Source organism: Oncorhynchus mykiss, chromosome 17 (assembly GCF_057628025.1).
Source record: "Oncorhynchus mykiss isolate SJ-2025 chromosome 17, ASM5762802v1, whole genome shotgun sequence".
In the NCBI taxonomy this organism is placed as follows: Eukaryota; Metazoa; Chordata; class Actinopteri; order Salmoniformes; family Salmonidae; genus Oncorhynchus; species Oncorhynchus mykiss.
The window spans coordinates 30,692,835-30,702,887 of NC_143038.1; positions in this window are offsets into that span (position 1 = coordinate 30,692,835).

Below are 10,053 nucleotides of genomic sequence, written 5' to 3' on the forward strand. Positions count from 1 at the left end.
CAGAAAATTGACACAATTCAATTGATATCAACCAGCAAAGAGGTAAGAATATGAATATGTTGAAGGCTAGCTGTATTTGGTGCAGATGACTGAACTGACTCCACAATCCAAGACTGCTTCCATCACGTGGACTGGGAGATGTTTCGTATTGCGTCAGATAACAACATTGACGAATACGCTGATTCGGTGTGCGAGTTGTGTTGAAGATGTCGTTCCCATAGCAACGATTAAAACATTCCCTAACCAGAAACCGTGGATTGATGGCAGCATTCGTGTGAAACTGAAAGCGCGAACCACTGCTTTTAATCAGGGCAAGGTGTCTGGTAACATGACCGAATACAAACAGTGCAGCTATTCCCTCCGCAAGGCTATCAAACAAGCTAAGCGCCAGTACAGAGACAAAGTAGAATCTCAATTCAACGGCTCAGACACAAGAGGCATGTGGCAGGGTCTACAGTCAATCACGGACTACAGGAAGAAATCCAGCCCAGTCACGGACCAGGATGTCTTGCTCCTAGGCAGACTAAATAACTTTTTTGCCCGCTTTGAGGACAATACAGTGCCACTGACACGGCCTGCAACGAAAACATGCAGCCGAGGTGAGTAAGACATTTAAACGTGTTAACCCTCGCAAGGCTGCAGGCCCAGACGGCATCCCCAGCCGCGCCCTCAGAGCATGCGCAGACCAGCTGGCCGGTGTGTTTACGGACATATTCAATCAATCCCTATACCAGTCTGCTGTTCCCACATGCTTCAAGAGGGCCACCATTGTTCCTGTTCCCAAGAAAGCTAAGGTAACTGAGCTAAACGACTACCGCCCCGTAGCACTCACATCCGTCATCATGAAGTGCTTTGAGAGACTAGTCAAGGACCATATCACCTCCACCCTACCTGACACCCTAGACCCACTCCAATTTGCTTACCGCCCAAATAGGTCCACAGACGATGCAATCTCAACCACACTGCACACTGCCCTAACCCATCTGGACAAGAGGAATACCTATGTGAGAATGCTGTTCATCGACTACAGCTCGGCATTCAACACCATAGTACCCTCCAAGCTCGTCATCAAGCTCGAGACCCTGGGTCTCGATCCCGCCCTGTGCAACTGGGTACTGGACTTCCTGACGGGCCGCCCCCAGGTGGTGAGGGTAGGCAACAACATCTCCTCCCCGCTGATCCTCAACACTGGGGCCCCACAAGGGTGCGTTCTGAGCCCTCTCCTGTACTCCCTGTTCACCCACGACTGCGTGGCCACGCACGCCTCCAACTCAATCATCAAGTTTGCGGACGACACAACAGTGGTAGGCTTGATTACCAACAACGACGAGACGGCCTACAGGGAGGAGGTGAGGGCCCTCGGAGTGTGGTGTCAGGAAAATAACCTCACACTCAACGTCAACAAAACTAAGGAGATGATTGTGGACTTCAGGAAACAGCAGAGGGAACACCCCCCTATCCACATCGATGGAACAGTAGTGGAGAGGGTAGCAAGTTTTAAGTTCCTCGGCATACACATCACAGACAAACTGAATTGGTCCACTCACACAGACAGCATCGTGAAGAAGGCGCAGCAGCGCCTCTTCAACCTCAGGAGGCTGAAGAAATTCGGCTTGTCACCAAAAGCACTCACAAACTTCTACAGATGCACAATCGAGAGCATCCTGGCGGGCTGTATCACCGCCTGGTATGGCAACTGCACCACCCTCAACCGTAAGGCTCTCCAGAGGGTAGTGAGGTCTGCACAACGCATCACCGGGGGCAAACTACCGGCCCTCCAGGACACCTACACCACCCGATGTCACAGGAAGGCCATAAAGATCATCAAGGACATCAACCACCCGAGCCACTGCCTGTTCACCCCGCTATCATCCAGAAGGCGAGGTCAGTACAGGTGCATCAAAGCTGGGACCGAGAGACTGAAAAACAGCTTCTATCTCAAGGCAATCAGACTGTTAAACAGCCACCACTAACACTGAGTGGCTGCTGCCAACACACTGACACTGACTCAACTCCAGCCACTTTAAAAATGGGAATTGATGGGAAATGATGTAAATATATCACTAGCCACTTTAAACAATGCTACCTTATATAATGTTACTTACCCTACATTATTCATCTCATATGCATACTGTACTCTATATCATCGACTGTATCCTTACGTAATACATGTATCACTAGCCACTTTAAACTATGCCACTTTGTTTACATACTCATCTCATTTGTACATACTGTACTCGATACCATCTACTGTATCTTGCCTATGCTGCTCTGTACCATCACTCATTCATATATCCTTATGTACATATTCTTTATCCCCTTACACTGTGTACAAGACAGTAGTTTTGGAATTGTTAGTTAGATTACTTGTTATTACTGCATTGTCGGAACTATAAGCACAAGCATTTCGCTACACTCACATTAACATCTGCTAACCATGTGTATGTGACAAATAAAATTTGATTTGATTTGTTTTGTTTTGTCTATGTCTGCAGGTATACAGACGAGGAGTCATACAAAGGTATGACAATTGGAATCGGTATGTTATGCAGATCCCATAGGCATCTACATTATGGACAAGGTATGTGTATGAAAACCATTATCAAGTTTTTTTTTTTAAATTCACATTTACCACAAAAACCAAGGTATGAATACTGTTGTGTGCATGTTTTGTTAATCATCTGTATAATTACTATTTTTGGGATTCATAGACTTCACCTTCCCTAAACCTCTGATGACTATAACAGGAAACATGTTTGATCACCATGCACTGCAAAATCCTTCTGGCTATGGATACGGAGAACATTAACACGCCAGAGGATATACTCATTGGACTTGGGACTCTGCTGGTAGTTCACCTCATTTAAAAAAAATGTTTTATTCTATTTTACTGCTAAAATCATAATTCATCCCAAAAGGTTATTCGAGGATCCATTCAAAGGAGTTCTTCAAATAACTTATAAGGGTGCCCCCACTGTTTCAATTTGAAGAACCCCTAAAGGATACTACAGGAAACGTTTATTTGTAGAGTGTAGGCCTACTGTTAAAGACATTTTAATTTTGATCTGTGACAATTTTTTACATTTTATTTAACCTTTATTTAACCAGGAAAAGCCCATTGAGACCCAGAGCCTGCTTTTCAAGGGAGACCTGGCCAAGAAGGCAGCAACAATCAATGCAATACATAATTAAAACGTACAACAATACAATACAACAACATGATCCAGCCTAAAAAAAGCATTTACACTCCTCTGTAACAGAGTCTCCCGTCAATATTTTAAATTCTTTCAGTGGCACTAACATATCTAGATGAAACATGGATTGTAGATTATTCCATGCGTTTGGTGCACAAGAAGAGAAGGCAGTCTTGCCTAATACTGTGAATGTCCTGGGGACTTTAAGTAGCAACCACCTAGCAGACCGGGTATGTTGGTGAAGGAGACCAGACTACAGAGGTAAAGAGGGAGTTTACCCAAAAGGGCATTGTAGATGAACACATACAAATGTATCTTTCTGCGCATATAAAGTGAGGTTGAGCCTACCATTTGGTACAATGTGCAATGGTGGGTGTGTGACCTGGCATTTGTAATAAAGCACAAGGATGCATGATAAACAGAGTCCAGTCTCTGTAAGACGGAGGTGGTTGCATGCATATGCAACAAGTCACCATAATCAATTACAGAGAGAAATGTGGCATGAATAAGCTTCTTTCTAGCCATAAGCAGGAAACAAGCCTTATTACGAAAATAAAAACCCAATTTCAATTTAAGCTTTTTCACAAGATTATCCACATGAACTTTAAAGGACAACTTGTCATCCAACCAAATACCTAGGTATTTGTAGGATGACACTTTTTCAATGGATAAGCCACCAGATGTGACAATGCTAATGTTCTCTGGCAGAGTTTTAGCTCTGGTAAAGGTCATGAATTTAGTTTTTTGTACATTCAAGACCAGTTTGAGACCATAAAGGGAGGCCTGCAGTGACTGAAAATCAGTCTGGAGCTCTTCAATAGTCTGAACCAGAGAAGGAGCACATTAATATATAACTATCATCTGCATATAGATGTAATATATATTTGCTGGTTGCATCCCATTTCCCAAATCATTAATAAGAATTGAGAACAACACAGGAGCTACAATGGAACCCTAGGGCACATGTCTATTCATCAAAACAAAGCTAGATGTTCTACTCTGTCAATGTCACACTTGCAAGCTTTCACATTTACTCGAACAATGATGTTTCAATGGCGTGCGCGATCAACTTTTGGATCTGATTTGACACCGTACAACTAACTGCCTCTGCAACGCAATGCTGCAAGACAAACGCAGCATTTCATTGGAAATTAATGGACTTCTGGTATACAGCACACTCATTCATCATCACAAATTGTAAGCAAGCTAGTTACAGTGCCTCATAGATTATCTGTCATGCAGAGTGTGCAGCTCTCAAACATCTGGATGTTGGTGGAGAGAACACCGACAGTGGTAGATGTAGGAAAGCAGTAGGAATAAAAAATAAAAAAAGTTAACTTTTGATGTTTAATACAAATACCTTGTCCATAATGTAGAGGCCTCTGGGTTTTCCATTGTGTAGGTAAGGGAGGAGGAAGATGGCTGCTGTGACTGCAGGGGCGAAAATCTGATATCAACTTTGGAGGGGACAATTACATGACATTTTCTCAAGAGCAATTCCTGAGGGGGACACCAAAAGTAATGCTGTAACACATAGCCTACGTTGTAATATGTTAATGTACAGTGGGGCAAAAAAGTATTTAGTCAGCCACCAATTGTGCAAGTTCTCCCACTTAAAAAGATGAGAGGCCTGTAATTTTCATCATAGGTACACTTCAACTATGACAGACAAAATGAGAAAAAAAAATCCAGAAAATCACATTGTAGGATTTTTAATGAATTTATTTGCAAATTATGGTGGAAAATAAGTATTTGGTCAACTACAAACAAGCAAGATTTCTGGCTCTCACAGACCTGTAACTTCTTCTTTAAGAGGCTCCTCTGTCCTCCACTCGTTCGTTACCTGTATTAATGGCACCTGTTTGAACTTGTTATCAGTATAAAAGACACCTGTCCACAACCTCAAACAGTCACACTCTAAACTCCACTATGGCCAAGACCAAAGAGCTGTCAAAGGACACCAGAAACTAAATTGTAGACCTGCACCCGGCTGGGAAGACTGAATCTGCAATAGGTAAGCAGCTTGGTTTGAAGAAATCAACTGTGGGATCAATTATTAGGAAATGGAAGACATACAAGACCACTGATAATCTCCCTCGATCTGGGGCTCCACACAAGATCTCACCCCATGGGGTCAAAATGATCACAAGAACGGTGAGCAAAAATCCCAGAACCACACGGGGGGACCTAGTGAATGACCTGCAGAGAGCTGGGACCAAAGTAACAAAGCCTACCATCAGTAACACACTACGCCGCCAGGGACTCAAATCCTGCAGTGCCAGACGTGTCCCCCTGCTTAAGCCAGTACATGTCCAGGCCCGTCTGAAGTTTGCTAGAGAGCATTTGGATGATGCAGAGGAAGATTGGGAGAATGTCATATGGTCAGATGAAACCAAAATATAACTTTTTGGTAAAAAATCAACTCGTCGTGTTTGGAGGACAAAGAATGCTGAGTTGCACCCAAAGAACACCATACCTACTGTGAAGCATGGGGGTGGAAACATCATGCTTTGGGGCTGTTTTTCTGCAAAGGGACGACTGATCCGTGTAAAGGAAAGAATGAATGGGGCCATGTATCGTGAGATTTTTTGTGAAAAGGGGAAATCGCGAAACCATCTCTCTTGAAACGTCAACACTCTGTTGGCAAGAGTTTGCGGTTCTATAAATTGTGGGTGTGGCTGATATGGTTTTGTGCCATCACTGAGGTAACTGGACAATGCTGTGCCACTGTCCCCTATACTGGGCTGCTGGCAACAAGGTTAACACCTGGTCCTGCCGTGGCTGTGCCACTGTCCCCTATACTGGTGCAGCTGGCAACAAGTTTGACACCTGGTCCTGCCGTGGCTGTGACACTGTCCTCTGAAGTCTCTCTCCTTGGCTCTTTCCCTTTCACCACCCTCACTGCCTCACAGTTTGTCTCCTAGAAAATAAATAAGGTGTTTGCCGTACTCCTAACTACCAGTACCCAAAACTACACAATTAATCACAACAGCAATACCATTGCCTTAAACAAATCTTAGTTCAGTCACCAGTTTAAGTTGAGAGTGGGGGTATCCATGACATTTTCCAATTATGTCCCTATTTTACAAGTCAAAAAAATTGAGAACCTTTTATAATGTTGCCAAACAAAGACTCAACAAACTTACCTGAGACTCCCTGTCCCTGCCAGTCTGTCCCTGCCCATCTGTCCCCAGCTCTGCTGTCTGTGTGCCCTATGTTGCCTGCTCTGCCAGTCTGTCCCTGCCCATCTGTCCCCAGCTCTGCTGTCTGTGTGCCCTCTGTTGCCTGATCTGCCTAATGCCATCATTGTGAAACATTTCCATTAGCATTTCACTTCTTCCTAATGGACATTTTATAAACTAGTCTTAGGCTACTAGGGTTCTTGCTTTGCGTTTTGGTGTACTGAAAAATACTCTGATGTCTGTCTTTTTACTTTTCTCTGACATTTTTCTACCTGGCAGGCTGGCTAGCTGCACAAACACACACACACACACACACACACACACACACACACACACACACACACACACACACACACAGTGTGTAGGTTATTTACAGTAGGAGATGGGCTTCTATCATCTTATCTTCTATCATTCTATATGGGCTTCGATCTAAAAGGTAGCTAGCAAATGTGAAACGGATTGCAGTGACAAGAGTTGACAGCTGTATGAGTTCACCATTTACACAACATATGCTGCAACCTTTTGTCATTTTAATATAGTTTGTTTCATATTGGCTGGCTTCCAACAATAGCTGAATTTGCAAAGCTAGCGAGCACCAATTCTGTTTCTGTGGTGTTTGCTATAATCTTTGCTATCGTCAGTTTACTCCAAGATCTGCACTCGTGCTTCAATGTCCCATAGCGGCAATTTAGCTTTTGCAACGAGACCATTATAGATAATTAAGACAATGGTAGAAGAGAGTGTTGTTCTGTTCAGTTTGGAGTTCAGTTTATCGCTAACTTTATCACAGGGACTTTGAAGCACTACAGCTGCATGCTGATCTTGGAATAAATTGACGATAGCAAAGATTCCATCTTTGACGACGCCACATGAATGGAATAGGTACTAACTAGCTTGATAGATAATGTTTGCCCGCTAGCTCTGAAAATTCAGCTAGTGTGTGTGCGTAAACCCTGCCAAAAAAAATAAAATAAACATTGACTGGATTAACCTAGCGTCAGTTATGTGCATTGAGTGCCTTTCAGACAGTAGATACGAACCGGTTTTTGGTCCGTTTATCGTTTTAAAACAGGATACAAAATGCCTTAATAACTCCTCAACATCTCAAACAGCAAGACTGACTATCTACCACATGGACAGACTTCATTAATGTGTTTGTGTCGGGAGCATGCTATCTATTTAGTCAGGCAATGCCCATATTATTCTGACATATTTTAGAATGTAAAAACAATGCCAATGCATAATGCCATTGGGTAGCCCCCCCAAAAAGCAATATTCTTTAAAAAAAATCCATCATTGTTTTTGTCTAAAGGCTATTACAACAATTAAATATAAAATGTATGTCCTTGAAAATTACAATGAAGTGCTTGAAAAAGTCCTTGAAAGTACTTGAATTTGACTTGTCAATGTCTGTATGAACCCTGCATAGTCTACTTGCTCAGCCTGCAAATGAAGGATAAAATGAACTGCTACTGAAATTATGCAAGCATCATTCCCTTTCCTGTCAGATCACATCCATTTCCTTCAGGTAATTATAATGCCTTGATACAGGTGATATGGAAATAATACAATAGATACTTTACTATCCATTCTATGAGAAACTCGCTTATTGGCAGTGGCAGGAGACCAGCAGCCGCCCGATTGACAGTTAAGATGTAAATATATAGCAATAGTAAATAAGAGTCAAAGACGGGTTAGCGATCTGACTCCTGGTATTGCCCTGATTTGGTTGTTGCTCTGCTATTATCAAAGATAGGGTAGATACAGTATCTGACTTTATGGATTGGTTTCCCCTCCAGTGGAGAACCGTCATTCAGGGCAGGTGGGGCAGAGCCTGTTTTGAGCTCCACCTGTTTATCAGTTTTGCATGTTATTTTGTCATTAATAAGTGTCACATCAGTTTCCAAACAATGTAAAAAATATATATATAAATAATAATTGAGTTAATAAATACATTAGAAGTGCCCATCCAAGAAGGCTCAAGGTCATTGGCCACAGATAAAATCAAATAGAATTGTATGTCACATATGCCGAATACAACCTTACCGTAAAATGCTTACTTACAAGCCCTTAACCAACAAAGCAGTTCAAGAACTAGAGTTAAGAAAATCTTTTCTAAATACACTAAAGTAAAAAATTAAATAAAAGGTAACACAATAAGATTACATAACAATAACGAGGCTATATACAGGGGATACCGGTACCGAATCTGTGTGCAGGGTATGGTGGCAAAATTGAAAGATAATGTTATAATGCTTTTATTGCATCAAATGGTTGTTTTATTCAACATAATAGAGTATTCTGTTAACTATTGTGTGTGTGTTCTACTGAGGATGGGCCTCTGGGAGATAACTCTGACTTGTGTGATAAGTTTGTCTCTCCTCATTTGATAGTAAAGAAATGAACCACCATATTTGGCGACAAGGATGTGATGTGAATACCTGGTTAAACCCTATTGGAAGAAGGACCTCATTCTGAAAAGTGTCTGTGTGACTGTCTAAGTGATGCTCAGAAGTGGTGAATTCCAATTATTTTAAATGTGCTAGCCAGGTATGCCCTGGGTTTGGTAATTTAGTGTTAAATATCTCGAATCTGTGTGAACTAGTTTTGGCCATTTCATTTTAAAACATCCGGAATCTATGTGAACTAGTTAAGACCATTTATGATATAGTATAAGATAGTAAGGAGCTGAGGAGCTGTACTTGTTTTAAACCTGTAATTGTTTGAAACCTGTACCCCATTTTAGAAGTATTGAAAGATGCAAATGTATGAGTTGCATTATCCTAGGAACTAATCATGAGATAGAAATTAGAAAATATTCCTGCAGGTTAAAATATTGTTGATAAACAACTAATTGATTAGGAATGTTTGAGAATAGCATTGTGTGACTGTGATATGGGAGTTGTGTGAATATGGAAATTAGTCTTCATCTGACGTTTGGATATTAACATATAGAAATATGCTTAATCAGATTATTGAAATGTGGACAATAAACTTTGATATAACGTTATCTTGGGGTTATGTTCCTTCACTGCCTGTCATAGAATATCACAGGGTGGTATTAAGAGCGAGATTATATTTTAGAAAGCAGCGGAAGGTCAATAGTTCCCGAGAGGCTTGATTTTGCAGTGATCTCTGGGAGGTTAGAGAACCGTTGAGGATCCCATGGTCATTGTCCGGGAAACAAAAGTTGTTGTTTTTTGGTTCTGCTGGGAGTATGTTTAGAGAGCTGCGTCGTAGCTGTGGAGAGTCCTTGAAAAAGCAAATGGAATGGTTGTCGTGAGTACCTAAGATTTTCTTACGTTTTATATGGAGTCTGTGAATATAGGAAAATATGCTAAGTTGTATGTGTGTATAATCGATTACTAGAGATTTGATAAAGTTGTCACGACTTCCGCCGAAGTTGGCTCCCCTGCCTGTTCGGGCGGTGCTCGGTGGTCGTCGTCACCGGTCTACTAGCCGCCACCGATCCCTTTTTCCTTTTCTGTTTGTTTTGTCTTATTAGTTGCACCTGTGTCTATTTGTGTGTGCTTGATGGGCTTCCTTATTTAAAGTGCGTATACCCACCCTTGTTTTGAGCGGGATTATTCTTGTGTTATGTGTGTGTGTTCGTGTTCTAGACCTGGTGCCCTGTGTTTTGGGTTGGTCCATATATTTCCGCGCCCTGTGTTGTGGGC